Source organism: Stegostoma tigrinum, chromosome 11 (assembly GCF_030684315.1).
Source record: "Stegostoma tigrinum isolate sSteTig4 chromosome 11, sSteTig4.hap1, whole genome shotgun sequence".
Classification (NCBI taxonomy): domain Eukaryota; kingdom Metazoa; phylum Chordata; class Chondrichthyes; order Orectolobiformes; family Stegostomatidae; genus Stegostoma; species Stegostoma tigrinum.
This window is the reverse complement of record NC_081364.1, coordinates 65,062,921-65,078,626: the sequence shown is the minus strand read 5'-3', so window position 1 is coordinate 65,078,626 and position 15,706 is coordinate 65,062,921. Positions and strand designations below refer to the sequence as shown.

Genomic DNA, 15,706 nt, shown 5'->3' with positions numbered 1-15,706 from the left:
CTCCCAATCACTTGATACCAACTCAATCAATCCCACTGTCTCACTCCCTCCCATCCATTACCACTCATTTACTCCAACCCCACATGTCTACTGACACACACATGCCCATCCACTTGGGATTCAGGGTTTGCTGGCCAATTGGACACAAAATTGGTTAGATGGTAGGAGGCAGAGTGGTGGTGAGGTTATTGTTCAGACCGAAGGCCTGTGACCAGCAGTGTGCTCCAAGGATCAGTGCTGGATCGTTTGTAATTTATATAAATGATTTGGATGAAAATTTAGGAGGCATGGTTATTAAGTTTTGCAGATGACACCAAACTTGTTGGTATAGTGGATAGTGAACAGGGTTTTCTAAGAGTACACAGAAATTTTGACCAGTTGGGTCAACGGGCTGAGGAGAGGCAGATGGAGCTTAATTTGGATAAATGAGAGGTATTGCATTTCGGTAATTTGAACAGGGGCAGGACTTATACAATTAATGGTCGGGCCCTTGGTAGTGTTGTCGAACAGAGAGATCTACGGGTTTAGTATTTCTTTGAATTTTACATCAAAGTGAGATGGGGTAGTTAAAAAAGGCATTTAGCACAATTGCTTTCATTGCTCAGATCATTGAATGTAGGAGTTGGAACGTCATGTTGAGGTTATGCACAATGTTGATAAGGCCACTTTGAGAGTACAATGTACCGTTCTGGTCGCCCTGTTACAGGAAGGATATTATTAAACTGGGGAGGGTTCAGAAAAGAATTACGAGGATGTTGCTTGGACTGGGGTGTTTTGGTTAAAAGGGGAGGCTGGATAGGCTGGGACATTTTTCACTGGCTCATAGGATATTGAGGGGTGACTTGATAGGGGTTTATAAAATAATGAGGGGAATAGGTGAGGTGATTAGCAAGGGTATTACCCCAGGATAGGAGAGTTTAAAATTATGGGGCATATTTTTAAGATGAGAGGAGAAAGATTTAAAAGGGACATTAGGGGCAACTTTTTCACACAGAAAGTGGTTCGTGTGTGAAATGAATTGCTGAGGGAAATGTTAAATGTAGGTACAGTTAGAACATTTAAAAGAAAAGTACATGAATAGGAAAGGTTTAGCGGGATATAGCCAAACACAGGTAGATGAGATTAAGTTTAGTTTGGGAAACTTGGTCAGTGTACATTAGGTGGATTGTATGACACTCCTAACTTTCTCCTACACACTCACCTACTCCAATTATCACCCGCCTCCTCACACCCACACTCTCCCAGGACATCACTACCACTCCCAAAATCCAAATAGAACAAGTCCACTGGCTCTCCTATGTCTAACTTGCTTGTTACCTCTTCAACAACTTCTAACAGATTTGTCAGGAATGCCCCCTCCTCTGATGAGGCCATAATGGCTCAGTCTTATTTTACCATGCACTTCCAAATGCTCTGCAATTTCATCCTTAATAATGGACTGTCGAACCTTACCAATGACCAGGGTCATGCTAACTGGTCTCTAGTTTCCTGTCTTCTGGCTCACTCCCTTCTTAAACAGGAATGTTACATTTGCCATTGTCCAGTTTTCCAGGACTTTCCCTGATTCCAGTAATTCCACCACCAATGCCTCTACAATCTCCTCAGCTATCTCCTTAAGAACTCTGGGTGTAGTCCATCTAGTCCAGGTGTTTTATCCACCTTCAGACTTTGCAAATTCCCCAGTACCTTCTCCTTAGGGATGGCCACTCAGCCCTGCCCCCTGACTCTATTGAAGGTCTGGTATAATGCTGGTGGCTTGCCATGTTAAGACTGCATTCAGTACCTCCACTATTTCTTCTCCCTCCCATTTTATTTCTCCAGCCTCATTTTCCAATGGTCTAATGTCCACTTTGTCTCTCTCTTACCTTTTAGATATCTAAAAAAGACTCTTGCGATCTTCTTTTGTACTTCTAGTTAGCTTACATTCATATTTCATCATCTCCCCATTTACTGCTTTTTTTTTGTTATCCTCTGCTGGTCTTTAAAGGCTTCCCAATTCTCTGGCTTCCCACTAGTCCATTAAATTGTATGCTTTTTCTTTTACTTTTGCACTGTCCCCGAATTCCCTTGCCAGCCTTGCCTTCTCCTTAGTATGTTTCTTTTTCCTTAGGATACATTTTTGCAGCATCTCCCGAATTACTCCCAGAAACCCCTGTCATCGCTGCTCCCCGTCTTTGCCGCTAGGTTCCCAACTCTAGCCAGCTCTTCCCTTATGTCTTTGTAGTTTCTTTACTCAACTGTAGCAATGTTACATCTGATTCCAGCTTCTCCCTCTCAGACTGCAAGGTGAATTCTATTATATTATGGTCACTGGCCCTCAGGGATTCCTTTATCTTAAGCTCCCTAATCGAGTCTGCCTCATTACACATCACCAAATCCAGTGTTGCCTGTTCCTTAGTGAGTTCTACCACAAGTTGTTCCAAAAAAAGCCATCTTGTAGACATTCCACAAATTCCATTTCTTGGGATCCGCTACCAATCTGATTTTCCCTGTTGACCTGCATATTGAAGTACCCATGATTATTGTAATAGCATCTTTCTTACATTTTCTAACTCCTGTTTATTTGCTTCTCCATATCCTGACTACTGCTAGGAAGCCTGTCTTATCATTGGTACCTATGTGGACCACGACAACCGAACCTCGCCCCTCCCACTCCAAGTTCCTCTGCAGCCCAGGTGAGATATCCTGAATTTAGGCACCAGGAAGGTAACACAGCGTTCGGACTCTCAACCCAAGCCAAAGAGAGCAGTGGCTATTCCCCTGACTGCTCCCCCTGATTACAACTACATTTCTCTTTTCTTCCCACTCTTGAATGGCTGCGATCATCAGTTTGCTCATCCTCCCTGCGGCCCCCACTCTCATCCACACAGGGAACGAGAATCTCTAAACTGCTAAACACGGTTAAGGGCTGAGGCTCCTTCGACACAACCTCCTGGGTGCCTCGACCTGCCTCACTTGTCGTCACACCCTCCTGTACCTGACCACTGACAGATTTCAAGGTAATTATGCTCAGCGCTGTGACTGCCTCCTGAAAGACAGTGTCCAGGTAAAACTCCCCCTGACCCATTGGGTACAACCAGTGAGGATAGGTAACTGCATCCCCTCCACAATAACACAACACTGGAGCACCCGTCCCCCCACCAAGGATATGTCCTCAGCCCCCTACTGTACCCCCTGTATATTTACGACTGTGTCGCCAAAATCCGAATGAACACCATCTACAAGTTCGCTGATGACATCACCGTAGTGGGATGGATGTCTAACAATGATGAGTCAAAATTCAGAAGGGAGATAGATGCCTTGGTGTAATGAAAACAATCTCTCAATGTCAGATAACAAAGTGTGAAGCTGGATGAACACAGCAGGCCAAGCAGCATCTCAGGAGCACAAAAGCTGACGTTTCAGGCCTAGACCCTTCATCAGAGAGGACGCTGCTTGGCCTGCTGTGTTCATCCAGCTTCACACTTTGTTATCTTAGATTCTCCAGCATCTGCAGTTCCCATTATCTCTCTCTCAATGTCAGTATCAGTTTCAGAAAGAAAGGAGGAGAACACACCCACATTCATATCAAAGGAACTGAGGTTCAGAAAATGAACAGTATCAAGTTCCTCAGAGTGACGATAACCAACAACCTGTCCTGGACTTCCCCTGTAAATGCGACAATCAAGAAGGCACTACACACCTCTTATTCCTCAGGCGGCTCAGGTAATTTGGCATGTCCATTACATCCCTCACCAACTTCCACAGATGCACTATTGAAAGCGTCATTGTCCAGGTACATAACAGCCTGGTACGGGAACTGCTCTGCCCAGCACCATAAGAAACCACAGAAGGAGGGTTGCACAGCCCAGACCATAGCAGAAGCCAACCCTCTGTCCACGGACTCTATTTACATGGCTCGCTGCTGCAGGAAGTTGGCCAGCATCATCAAAGACCCATCGCACCCCGGCAGTGATCTCCTACAATCTCTTCTGTCAGGCAGAACACGCAGAAGCCTGAACACACACACACACAGGAGCAGGTTCAGGAACAGCTTCTTTCTGGCCATTTTCAGACTGTTGAATGGGTTCTAGCCTCAAATAATTAACCTGCAATGTAACCTGTCTGCCTCTAAGTCTTTTTGATCTGTGCATCCTTTGCTTGCAGTGATCTGCCTGCACTGCTGGTAAACAAAGCTTTTCACTGTATTTCAGTACATTTGACAACAAAATCAATCAAAGTAAAAATTAAAATCAAACCCTGATGTCTGACAGTGTTTGAAGCTCAGACTCCAGCTCATCAGGTCTGGGTCGGAGTTCCTCAAGCAACCAACACCTGCTCCTAATGCAGTCACTGTGAACCACAATAGGATCCACCAGCTCCCACATCTTGCAGTTACAATACATTGCCTAGCTCACCATCTCTATTTTTATTACTTTGTTCTCAGTTCAATTTATAAAAATACCACACTGGTCTTTTAGCTTGTAGTTTAAGGTTAGATTAAGATTAGATTGTAAATAATTCCCCTATTTACCTTCAACCTGAAAGTAACATATAAAAGAGATAATCAAATTAGCAGCTATCACCAACTAATGAACTTATGGTTTAATTGTGATTTTGCAGTTTAGTGTTGGGCCCATATTACTGGAATTCAATTTATCCTGTTTAGAAAATCTGTACAAACTTGAGCCAAAATAAAACAAACGAAAAGCACTCAACCCCTCGGCACTGAACTCCCATTCTGCCTCTAAATGAGATACTCACTTGGGCTGTGTCTCACTTCTGGTGTGATCCCTTCTTCCTGATCGTGCAAAGCTCACTCCCACTCCCACTCACTCCCACACACTCACTCCCACTCACTCCCACTCACTCACTCCCACTCCCACTCACTCCCACACACTCACTCCCACTCCCACTCACTCCCACCCACTCACTCCCACTCCCACTCACTCACTCCCACTCCCACTCACTCCCACTCCAACTCACTCCCACCCACTCACTCCCACTCCCACCCACTCATTCCCACTCACACTCCCTCTCACTCACTCCCACCTACTCTCATTCGCTCCCACTCATTCCCACTTCCACTTGCTCCCACTCCCACCCATTCACACTCACTCCCTCCCACTCCCACTCAATCCCACTCCTACCCACTCCTACTCACTCCCACTCACTCCCTCCCACTCACTCTCAATCCCACTCACTCCCACTCCCCTCACTCCCACTCACTTCCACCCACTCATTCCCACTCCCACCCACCCGCTCACACCACACACCCACTCTCACCCATCCACTCTCACTGCACGCCTACTCCTAACCACTCGCTCACATCCACCCACTCACTCACATCCACCCATTCACTCACTCCCACCTATTCACTCCCACCCACCCACACATTCACACCCACTCAGTTTGGGCTCTGTGCCTAATTTTGGACAATTTCAGAAGGTTGTTAAAGTTTTAGTAAGTGTTGCTTGGGAGACTTACAAAGACAGTACTCAGTGTGGAGATTTACCCAGGGCATCGAGAGGGTGGATAAAGAGAAACAGGTTTCAGTGGTTCAGTAATTGGTAACGAATGGACTCAGATTTAAGGTAATTTGAACAAACAGAACAATGTTTATGATAATCTGAGATGTAACTTGTGAAACGTTGGTGGAAACAGCTTTAACTGGGGCTTTTGAAAAGGAAGAGGATAGTGTCCTAAATTTGAAAAGAGTATTGAAAGAGTGAGGGCAGGAAACTGATGCTATATTTCTGTCAAAAAGACCAGCTGAGATGCAATGAATGGAATGGTGTCATTCAGAGTGTCGGCCAGTGCTCAAGTCTTGACTAAAACCTGAGCTAAGTTTGAGAGGATCTTAAACCTGTGACACTCTGAGATCTAAGGTTCGCATCGACATTCGTCAATTGCTGGGTAATGTGCCCGAACCACTTCCAGAAGACCCACAATCATCGACTTTCAGCATTTATCAGCGTGTGGCTAGCCCTCATCACCCACTTCCACACGCACTGGCACACATCTTCCTCCCTGTTCTCCTCTCCCTGTGCCAGAGGGCATCGTGCAGACCAGCAGCTTCACAGCTTCCTGATAATGTACTCCCCTCCAAATGGGGAGAAACCCAATAGCTACCTTAGGCCTCATTAACCCTGACTATTCAACCCTTTGTTAACAAAATATTACATTTCTCCTTGACGCTGGTCCCATCCAACTGCTCTTCCCAGCTTCTCCATCATTCCCAGTCCAGGCGACATTCAGTTCACCAGTTGCTACATGAGCCATGTCAGTGCCTTACACCCAGGAGTCAGTCTGTGTTTATCAGACTGTGTGTGTGTGGGTGCCAGAGCTCTCAATCAGCAGGACAGGGATCCACCTCTAATCAGGGCCTGTCGAAATAGGCCCACTGAGAGTGGGAGCTAGTGACTGGGTGGGGAGGTAGGGAGTGGGGTAGAGAGAGTGGGGGGGGAGAGTGAGTGGGGGTGGAGTGAGTGGGGGGGTAGTGAGTTAAGGGGGAGTGAGTGGGGTTGAAGCGAGTGGAGGGAGTGAGTGGGGGTGAGTGAGTGGGGGGGTAGTGAGTTGAGGGGGAGTGAGTTGGGTTGAAGCGAGTGGAGGGAGTGAGTGGGGGTGTGAGTGGGGGGGTAGTGAGTTGAGGGGGAGTGAGTGGGGTTGAAGCGAGTGGAGGGAGTGAGTGGGGGTGAGTGAGTGGGGGTGTGTGAGTGGGGGTGTAGTGAGTAGGATCTAGTGATTGGGAGTCGGTGAGTGGGGGAGCGGTGAGTGGGGGAAGTGAGTGGGTGGGAGTGAGTGGGTGGGACTGAGTGGGGGTTCAGTGAGTCAGGGGATTGTGAGTGGGTGGGAGTGAGTGGGGGAGCAGTGATTGGGGGGCAGTGAGTGGGGGTGTAGTGAGTGGAGGAGAGTGAGTGGGGAGGTAGTGAATGGTGTGGGGGTGTGAATGGGGGGTAGTGAGTGGGGGTGAGTGAGTGGCGGGGTAGTGAGTGGTTCGGGTAGTAACTGGGGGGGTAGTGGGTGGGGGAAGTGAGTGGGAGTGTATTGAGTGGAGGTTGCAGTGAGTGGGGGGGTAGGGAGTGGGGTGAGAGTGAGTGGGTGGGGTAGTGAGTGAGGGTTGCAGTGATTGGGGTGTGAGTGAGTGGGGGGTAGTGAGTGGGGGTTGCAGTGAGTGTGGGGGAGTGAGTGTGGAGGAGTGAGTGGGGGGCAGTGAGTGGGGCGTCTGTGAGTGGCGGGGGCAGTGAGTTGGCGGGTAGTGAGTTGTGGGGTAGTGAGTGGGGGGCAGTGAGTGGGGGGTAGGGAGTGGGAGGGTAGTGAGTAGTGGGGGTAGTGAGTGCGCGGGCATTGAGTGGGAGGTTAGTGGGTGGGGGTTAGTGATTAGTGGGTTAGTGAGTGGTGGAGTAGTGAATGGGTAGTGAGTGGGGGGGTGTGAGTGTGGGTAGTGAGTGGGGGGGCAGTGAGTTGGGGGCAGTGTGTGGGATGTTAGTGAGTTGGGGGGTATTAGTGAGTTGGGGATAGTAGTGAGTGGGGGCTATAAGTGAGTGGGGGGAAGTGAGTGTGGAGAGTTAGTGGGGGGTGGTGAGTGGGGGGGAGTGAGTCGGGGGTTAGTGAGTGGGTGGGTAGTGATTTGGGGGGTAGTGAGTAGTGGGTGCGTAGTGAGTGGGGGGAAGCAAGTTGGGGGGAGTGAGTGGGGGTACTAGTGAGTGGGGGGGCATTGTGTGGGGAGTTAGTGAGTGAGGGTTTGTTAGTGAATGGGGTGGCTAGTGAGGGGTGGGTAGTGAGTGGGGAATAGTGAGCGGGGGAGTGAGTGGGGGGTTAGTGAGTAGTGGGGGTAGTGAGTGGGGGGAGTGAGTGGGTAGTGAGTGGGGATGTGCGTGGGAGTAGTGAGTGGGGGGCAATGAGGGGGTGATTGAGTGGGGGGTGATTGAGTGGGGGGTGACTTGAGTGGGTGGTTAGTGAGTTGGGGGGAGTGAGTGGAGGGTAGTGTGTCGGGGGGCAGTGAGTTGGGGAGTAGTGAGTGGGTGGGTAGTGGGTTGGGGGGTGGTGAGTGTGTAGTGAGTAGAGGGGGGTAGTGAGTGGGGGGGAGTGAGTGGGATGGCCGGTGAGTTGGGGGGGCAATGTGTAGGGAGTTAGTGAGTGGGGAGGGCTAGTGAGTGAGGGGGTAGTGAGTAGGGCATAGTGAGTGAGGGTAGTGAGTGGGTAGTGAGTAGTGGGGGGTAGTGAGTGAGGGGGAGTGAGTGGGATGGCCAGTGAGTTGGGGGGGGCAATGTGTAGGGAGTTAGTGAGTGGGGACGGGGTAGTGAGTAGGGCATAGTGAGTGAGGGTTTAGTGAGGGTAGTGAGTGGGTAGTGAGTAGTGGGGGGTAGTGAGGCATGGGGTAGTGAGTTGGGGGTTTAGTGAGTAGGGGCGGTGAATTGGGCGGTAGTTAGTGGGGGTAGTGAGCTGGTGGGTATTGAGTGGGAGTGTTAGTGACTGGGTGGGAGTGAGTAGGTAGTGAGTGGGGTAGTAGTGAGTTGGGGGGCTAGTGAGTGGGGGGAGTGAGCAGGTAGTGAGTGGGGGCGTAGTGAGTTGGAGGGTAGTGAGTGGGGGGTTTAGTGAGTGGAGGGCTAGTGAGTGGTGGTTAGTGAGTTGGGGGGTAGTGAGTGGCGGATAGTGAGTGGGGGTTGCAGTGAGTGGGGTGGTTAGTGAGTGGGAGGAAGTGAGTGGGGCTGTAGTGAATGTGGGGGAGTGAGTAGGGGGGAGTGAGTAGGGGGTAGTGAGTGGGTAGTGAGTGGGGGTTATGAGTGGGGGAAATGAAATGGGGGCTTAGTGAGTGAGAGGGTGTGAGTGGGAGGGGGAGTGAGTGGGGTGAGTGAGTGGGGGGAGTGAATGGGGGAATGAGTGGGGGGAATGAGTGTGGGGATGAGTGGGGTTGAGTGAGTGGAGGAGAGTGAGTGGGAGGAGTGAGTCGGGGGTGAGTGGGTTTGAGTGAGTGTGGCGAGGTGAGTGGGGGGGAGTGATTGGGGGGAGTGAGTGGGGTGGAGTGAGTGGGGGAGTGAGTGGGGTGGAGTGTGTGTGGGGAGTGAGTGGGGTGGAGTGGAGGAGTGAGTTGGGGGGAGTGAGTGTGGGGAGTGAACGGGGTGGAGTGAGTCGGGGGGAGTGAGTGGGGTAGTGAGTAGGGGTAGTGAGTGGGGGGAGTGAGTGGGGGGAGTGAGTGTGGGGAGTGAGTGTGGGGAGTGAGTGGGGGAAGTGAGTGGGAGGGAGTGGGTGTGGGGAGTGAGTGGGGGGAGTGAGTGGGGTGGAGTGAGTGGGGGAGTGAGTGTGGGGAGTGAGTGGTGTGGAGTGAGTGGGGGAGTGAGTGGGGGGGAGTGAGTGTGGGGAGTGAGTGGGGTGGAGTGAGTGGGGGGAGTGAGTGGGGTGGAGTTTGTGTGGGGAATGAATGGGGAGAGTGAGTGGGGGGAGTGAGTGTGGGGAGTGAGTGGGGGAGTGAGTGGGGGGAGTGAGTGGGGCGAGTGAGTGGGGTGGAGTTTGTGTGGGGAGTGAGTTGGGGGAGTGAGTGGGGTGGAGTGAGTTGGGGGAGTGAGTGTGGGGAGTGAGTGGGGTGGAGTGAGTGGGGGAGTGAGTGGATGGAGTGAGTGGGGGGTGAGTCGGGGGGAGTGAGTCTGGGGGAGTGAGTGAGGTGGAGTGAGTGGGGGAGTGAGTGGGGCGAGTGAGTGGGGTGGAGTTTGTGTGGGGAGTGAGTTGGGGGAGTGAGTGGGGGGAGTGAGTGAGGGGGAGTGAGTGTGGGAAGTGAGTGGGGTGGAGTGAGTGGGGGGAGTGAGTGTGGGGAGTGAGTGGGGTGGAGTGAGTGGGGGAGTGAGTGAGGGGGAGTGAATGAGGGGAGTGTGTGGGGGGAGTGAGTGGGGGGAGTGAGTGGGGTGGAGTGAGTGTGGGGAGTGAGTGAGGGGGAGTGAGTGGGGTGGAGTGAGTGGGGGAGTGAGTGGGGGGAGTGAGTTGGGGGAGTGAGTGGGGGGAGTGAGTGAGGGGGAGTGAGTGTGGGGAGTGAGTGGGGTGGAGTGAGTTGGGGGAGTGAGTGTGGGGAGTGAGTGGGGTGGAGTGAGTGGGGGAGTGAGTGGATGGAGTGAGTGGGGGGTGAGTCGGGGGGAGTGAGTCTGGGGGAGTGAGTGAGGTGGAGTGAGTGGGGGAGTGAGTGGGGGGAGTGAGTGGGGCGAGTGAGTGGGGTGGAGTTTGTGTGGGGAGTGAGTTGGGGGAGTGAGTGGGGGGAGTGAGTGAGGGGGAGTGAGTGTGGGGAGTGAGTGGGGTGGAGTGAGTGGGGGAGTGAGTGTGGGGAGTGAGTGGGGTGGAGTGAGTGGGGGAGTGGGTGGATGGAGTGAGTGGGGGGTGAGTCGGGGGGAGTAAGTCTGGGGGAGTGAGTGAGGTGGAGTGAGTGGGGGAGTGAGTGGGGCGAGTGAGTGGGGTGGAGTTTGTGTGGGGAGTGAGTTGGGGGAGTGAGTGGGGGGAGTGAGTGAGGGGGAGTGAGTGTGGGAAGTGAGTGGGGTGGAGTGAGTGGGGGGAGTGAGTGTGGGGAGTGAGTGGGGTGGAGTGAGTGGGGGAGTGAGTGAAGGGGAGTGAATGAGGGGAGTGTGTGGGGGGAGTGAGTGGGGGGAGTGAGTGGGGTGGAGTGAGTGTGGGGAGTGAGTGAGGGGGAGTGAGTGGGGTGGAGTGAGTGGGGGAGTGAGTGGGGGGAGTGAATGTGGGGAGTGAGTGGGGGGGAGTGAGTGGGGGGAGTGAGTGGGGTGGAGTTTGTGTGGGGAATGAATGGGGGGAGTGAGTGGGGGGAGTGAGTGAGGGGGAGTGAGTGGGGTGGAGTGAGTGGGGGTGTGAGTGGGGGGAGTGAATGTGGGGAGTGAGTGGGGGGAGTGAGTGGGGTGGAGTTTGTGTGGGGAATGAGTGGGGGGAGTGAGTGGGGGGAGTGAGTGTGGGGAGTGAGTGTGGGGAGTGAGTGGGGGAGTGAGTGGGGGGAGTGAGTGGGGGGAGTGAGTGGGGGGGAGTGAGTGGGGGGGAGTGAGTGGGGGTAGTGTGTGGGGGGAGTGAGTGAGGGGGAGTGAGTGGGGGGAGTGAGTGTGGGGAGTGAGTGGGGGGAGTGAGTGGGGGGGAGTGAGTGTGGGGCGTGAGTGGGGTGGAGTGAGTGGGGGGGGAGTGAGTGGGGTGGAGTTTGTGTGGGGAATGAGTGGGGGGAGTGAGTGCGGGGAGTGAGTGGGTTGGGATGAGTGGGGGAGTGAGTGGGGGGGAGTGAGTGTGGGGCGTGTGGGGTGGAGTGAGTGGGGGGGAGTGAGTGGGGTGGAGTTTGTGTGGGGAATGAGTGGGGGGAGTGAGTGAGGGGAGTGAGTGGGGGGAGTGAGTGGGGGGCAGTGAGTGGGGGGAGTGAGTGTGGGGAGTGAGTGGGTTGGGATGAGTGGGGGAGTGAGTGGGGGGGAGTGAGTGGGGCAGAGTGAGTGGGGGAGTGAGTGGGGGGTGTGAGTGGGGTGGAGTGTGTGGGGGGAGTGAGTGGGGGGAGTGAGTGTGGGGGAGTGAGTGTGGGGAGTGAGTGGGGGGGAGTGAGTTGGGGGAGTGAGTGTGGGGAGTGTGTGGGGGGGGGAGTGAGTGTGGGGAGTGAGTGTGGGGAGTGAGTGGGGTGAGCGCTGCATCCTGGCGGTCCCAGCTTTCAGACTGACCCATCAGTTGAACCGCAACTGGCCGCTTCTGATCAAGGGGTTGGGGAGTGGTCCCTGGTGTCCTTCCAGTATCAATCCCTGGTAAACCCCAACCCCCGACACACACACACACACACCCCTCATCCCCACTTACAGGTTGCGTTGGGGGTGGCGTGGGGGGGTGGGGGGGGGAACACAGTTGAAATCCCACCACAGAAGCTGCTGGGCTGTATCAGTCTGTAATTGGAAGCGGGCTCTCCGCGATGGTGACACTGAAATGCTGCTCAATCCCTCTGCTTCCTTCAAGTGTTTTTGACGAAGGGAATTGGACGTGTTTACCTGGGCAGGTGTACAAGTGACTCCAGACCGACAGCATGTAGTTAACCTCTCACTGGAAACTGGTCATCGTTCTGTATGGGAGCTTGCTGCGTACTACCTGTCTTATTGCAACAGTCACTCCACCCCCAACCCCTTGGCTACAAGTTGCTCTAACGTGCACTCCGACTGTAAGAGGGGTTACCCTCACCCAAATCTTTTTATTCTCAGCCGTCAGTCCCGTGTCTTGGTCCTTGGTGTATTATTCAATAAATATGTTCTTACTTTCTGCGATCCGTCGGTTTTTGAAATGCAACATTCGCGCGACAGTAGCAATTGGAAATAATGGCATAGACTGCCGGAAATCTTCCATTGAAAGAGAGAGAGAGGAAGGCTTGTGGACAGTCCTTGGCACATGGTCTAGAGTCGGGATTCTCAATCTCCAGCATACCAGTAAAACTGAGAGAGGGTGACACTGAGCTCTGCCTCCACAGCCGCCCGGACACGCAGAGACACCGGGGTGACTCTTCCGGTTAACTCCAATCTCAGTCAATTACGCGTCAGCGTCCCCACCGATCCGAGGAATTCCGAAGAGAGAGGCCGTTTGCCTCCAACTTCAAGAGTCCACCCAGGTACCGGAGGTTGTGGAGGACGCAAGAGGAGTACATTGGGTCCGTCCAGTGGATGCTAACCCTCCAGGGAGAGATGAGATAAGGCGGGGGGAGGGGTGGGATGCTGCCTCAGGTGAAGTCTCGCCAGGTTTCTGTGTGTGTGTGTGTGTGTGTGTGTGTGTCTGTATGTGTGTCTGTGTATGTGTGCATGTGTGTGTGTCTGCATATGTTTCTGTGTATGTGCATGTGTGTCTGGGCGTGTGACTGTGTACACGTGTGTGTCTGTATGTATGTGTCTGTGTGCGTGTCTGTGTGTGTCTGTATGTGTGTGTCTATGTGTGTGTCTGTGTTTGCATGTGTACATGTGTGTGTGCATGTGTGTGGCTGTGTGTATGTGCATGTGTTGTGTATGTGTGTTTGTGTGTGCATGTGTGTGGCTGTGTGCATGTGTATGTGTGTGTCTTTGTGTGTATATGTGTGTCTGTCTATGTGTCTGTGTGAGTGAGGGTGTGTGTGTATGAGTGAGTGTGTGTGCATGAATGTGTGCATGAATATGAGTGTGTGTCTGCGTGTGAGAGTGTAAGAGTTGTCTGTGTGTGTGTGTGTGAAAGTGTGCGTGTGTTGGACTGTGTACTGAGAGGGAGGCGGTGAAGGGGCACAGAGATCAGGGGCTCAAGGCTCTCGGAGCACAGGGGACGTGAGGGAGGCGGGTAGGAGCTGGGGTTTTGGGGGTGGGGGGTGTGCGGGCTTGGGGGGAGTGGGGGTGGATCCACAGGCTCAGTGCGAGCACTGAGGAGCTGAGCAGAGACTGAGAGAGAGCGGCCGGGACAGACTCCTGGGCTGGGAGCCGAGCCCGGGAACATGCTGAAGGGAAACATCGACACACAGCGGTAAGAACCGGGAGACCGGGAATCTCAGACAGCACCGGCGGTGGGCTAGGGGTAACGGGATGAGCCCCCAGCAGATTGATGTGCAAACACTCAGGGACACAGAGAGACACACACAGAGAGAGGCAGAGATACACAGATATACACGGAGTGACAAAGATACGCGTAAATAGACACAGAGACATACTGATATACTGAGGGACACGGAGAGACAGGGAGACATACCCCAGGCACATTCACACCCACCCATATTCATAGCGACACGGAAAGACAGGCACACACTGACACAGACAAGCACACACACAGAGGCACATAGAGTCACACAGTCACTAACACACACACACAGACACACAGACACATGCATAAACACCGACACATAAGTCACACACACACTCACAAACACAGTCTCACACATGCACAGAGACACAGACACACACACAGACACAGACACACACACACAGACACACACACACACAGACACAGATACACACACACACACACACAGACACAGACACACAGACACACACAGACACATACACACACAGACACAGATACACAGAGCCTCCCTGTTTCGGGTGCTGTCAGGATTGAGACGGGGCTGTTCTGCTGTGTTGCTGACAGCGCTATAGCCTGGAATGTCGATGTGATCCTGGAGTTCCGGGCTGGATACCCGCTCGCGGTTCTGGCATTGTTTAGACCGGGATCTTCCGGTGCTCAAGAGCAGTCCCTGGGTTGGTCAAAATGAAGCTGACCCAAGTTCCCTCTCTCTCTCCCTCTCCTTTCCTCTCTCTCCCCCGTCTTTCTGCCACTCCCATTCCCTTCCCTTCTCTCTCACCCCTCTATCTCATCCTCTCACTCCCATTCCCTTCCTCTCTCTCCCCCGTCTCTCCCACTCCCTTCCCCTCTCTCTCACCCCTCTCTCCCCCACTCTCCTGCCATCTCTCCCCTTCCCCTCTGTCAAATCTCTGTCTCCCCGTCCTTCTCTCCCCATTCATTCCACTCTCTCCCTGTCCTTCTCTTCCCCTCACTCCTTCTCCACATCCCTCTCTCTCCCACTCCCTTCCCCTGTCTCCCGGCCATTCCCCTCTCTCTCCTGCCGTCTCTCCCATTCCCCTCTGTCTCCCCCACCCTCTCTCTCCTTCCCTTCCACTTTCTCCCCCTCCCTCTCTCCCCACCTTCTCTCTCCTTCCCTCTCTACCCTCTCTCTCCCCCCTTCTTCTCATACCTCTACCTCCCTCTCCTTATGCCCCTCCCCTCCTCTCTCCCTCCCTCCCTCCCCTTCCCTCTGTCTCTCCCTCCCTCCCCTTCCCTCTCTCTCCCCCACCCTCTCCCTCCATTCCTCTCTCCCCCTCCCTCTCGCCCCCCTTCCTCTCTCTCCTCCCCCTCCTTTCCTGTCTCCCCCTCCTCTTGCCCCCCCTTTTCCCCTTCCCTCTTCCCCCTCCGTCTCAGCACCACTTCTCTCCCCCACCTGTCTCTCCTCCTCCCTCTCTCCCCCTCCCTCTCTCCACCTCTCTCTCCCCCCTCTCGTCCTCCCTCTCTCCGCCTCTCTCTCTGCCCCTCCCACTTTCTCCCCTTCCCTCTCTCCCACTCTTCCCTCTCCCTCACCCCGTCTCCCCCAACCCCTCTCTCCCCCTCTCTCCCCCCTCTCTCCCCCTCCCTCTCTCTTTCTCCCCCCTCCTTTCCTGTCTCCCCCTCTCCGCCTCCCCCTTTTCCCCTTACCGCTTTCCCCATCCCTCTCTTTCCCTCCCTCCCTCTCTCTCCCCCTCCCTCTCTCCACCTCTCTCTGACCCCACCTTCTCTCCCCACGCCATCCTTTCCCTCTCTCTCTCTCCTCCTCTCTCTCCTCCTCCCCCTCTCTCTCCCCCTCCCGCTTCCTTCCCCCCTCCTCCTCCTCCGTTTCGTCCCCATCTCTCCTTCTCCCCTCCCTCTCTTACACCCTCCACACCACCCCCACCCCCCACCCCAGCCGTCTCTCTCTCTCTCTCTCTCTCTCTCCCGCTGTCTCTCGGTGTTGACATTAAGCCTGTTGCCCAGCTGTTGATGTGGTTTCAGGAACACATGCCATTATTTGGGAGTCCACATTCTGTGGGAGAGTCTTCTCTGCCAGCTGCTGACAGCCTCCCTCAGCTGGGAGAGGACTGCGGCTCTGAGCCCAGATCCGAGCTGGAGCTCAGTCTCCAGGTGCCCTCTCCAGACTATCTCTGGAAAGGCCCACTGACTCTCAGTCACTGCATCCTCAGGAAAAGCCCCGTCAGAGGTG

The 15,706-nt window shown here is 53.9% G+C and overlaps 1 protein-coding gene across 7 annotated transcripts in view; it reads left to right on the top strand.

Moving 5' to 3' along the window:
- Positions 1–12,118: 12,118 nt before the first annotated feature.
- Positions 12,119–15,706, top strand: part of LOC125460255 (metabotropic glutamate receptor 2) — a 93,721-nt gene continuing 90,133 nt past the window's right edge. For 3 of the 7 annotated variants that reach the window (XM_059649525.1, XM_059649526.1, XM_059649520.1), the window contains exon 1: positions 13,355–13,449. The gene's annotated coding sequence lies outside the window, so the exon portion shown is untranslated. Of the gene's footprint in view, positions 12,620–13,342; positions 13,450–15,706 lie in introns of those variants that run through there. The other 4 variants (XM_059649523.1, XM_059649522.1, XM_059649524.1 and 1 more) reach the window with 3 other exon arrangements.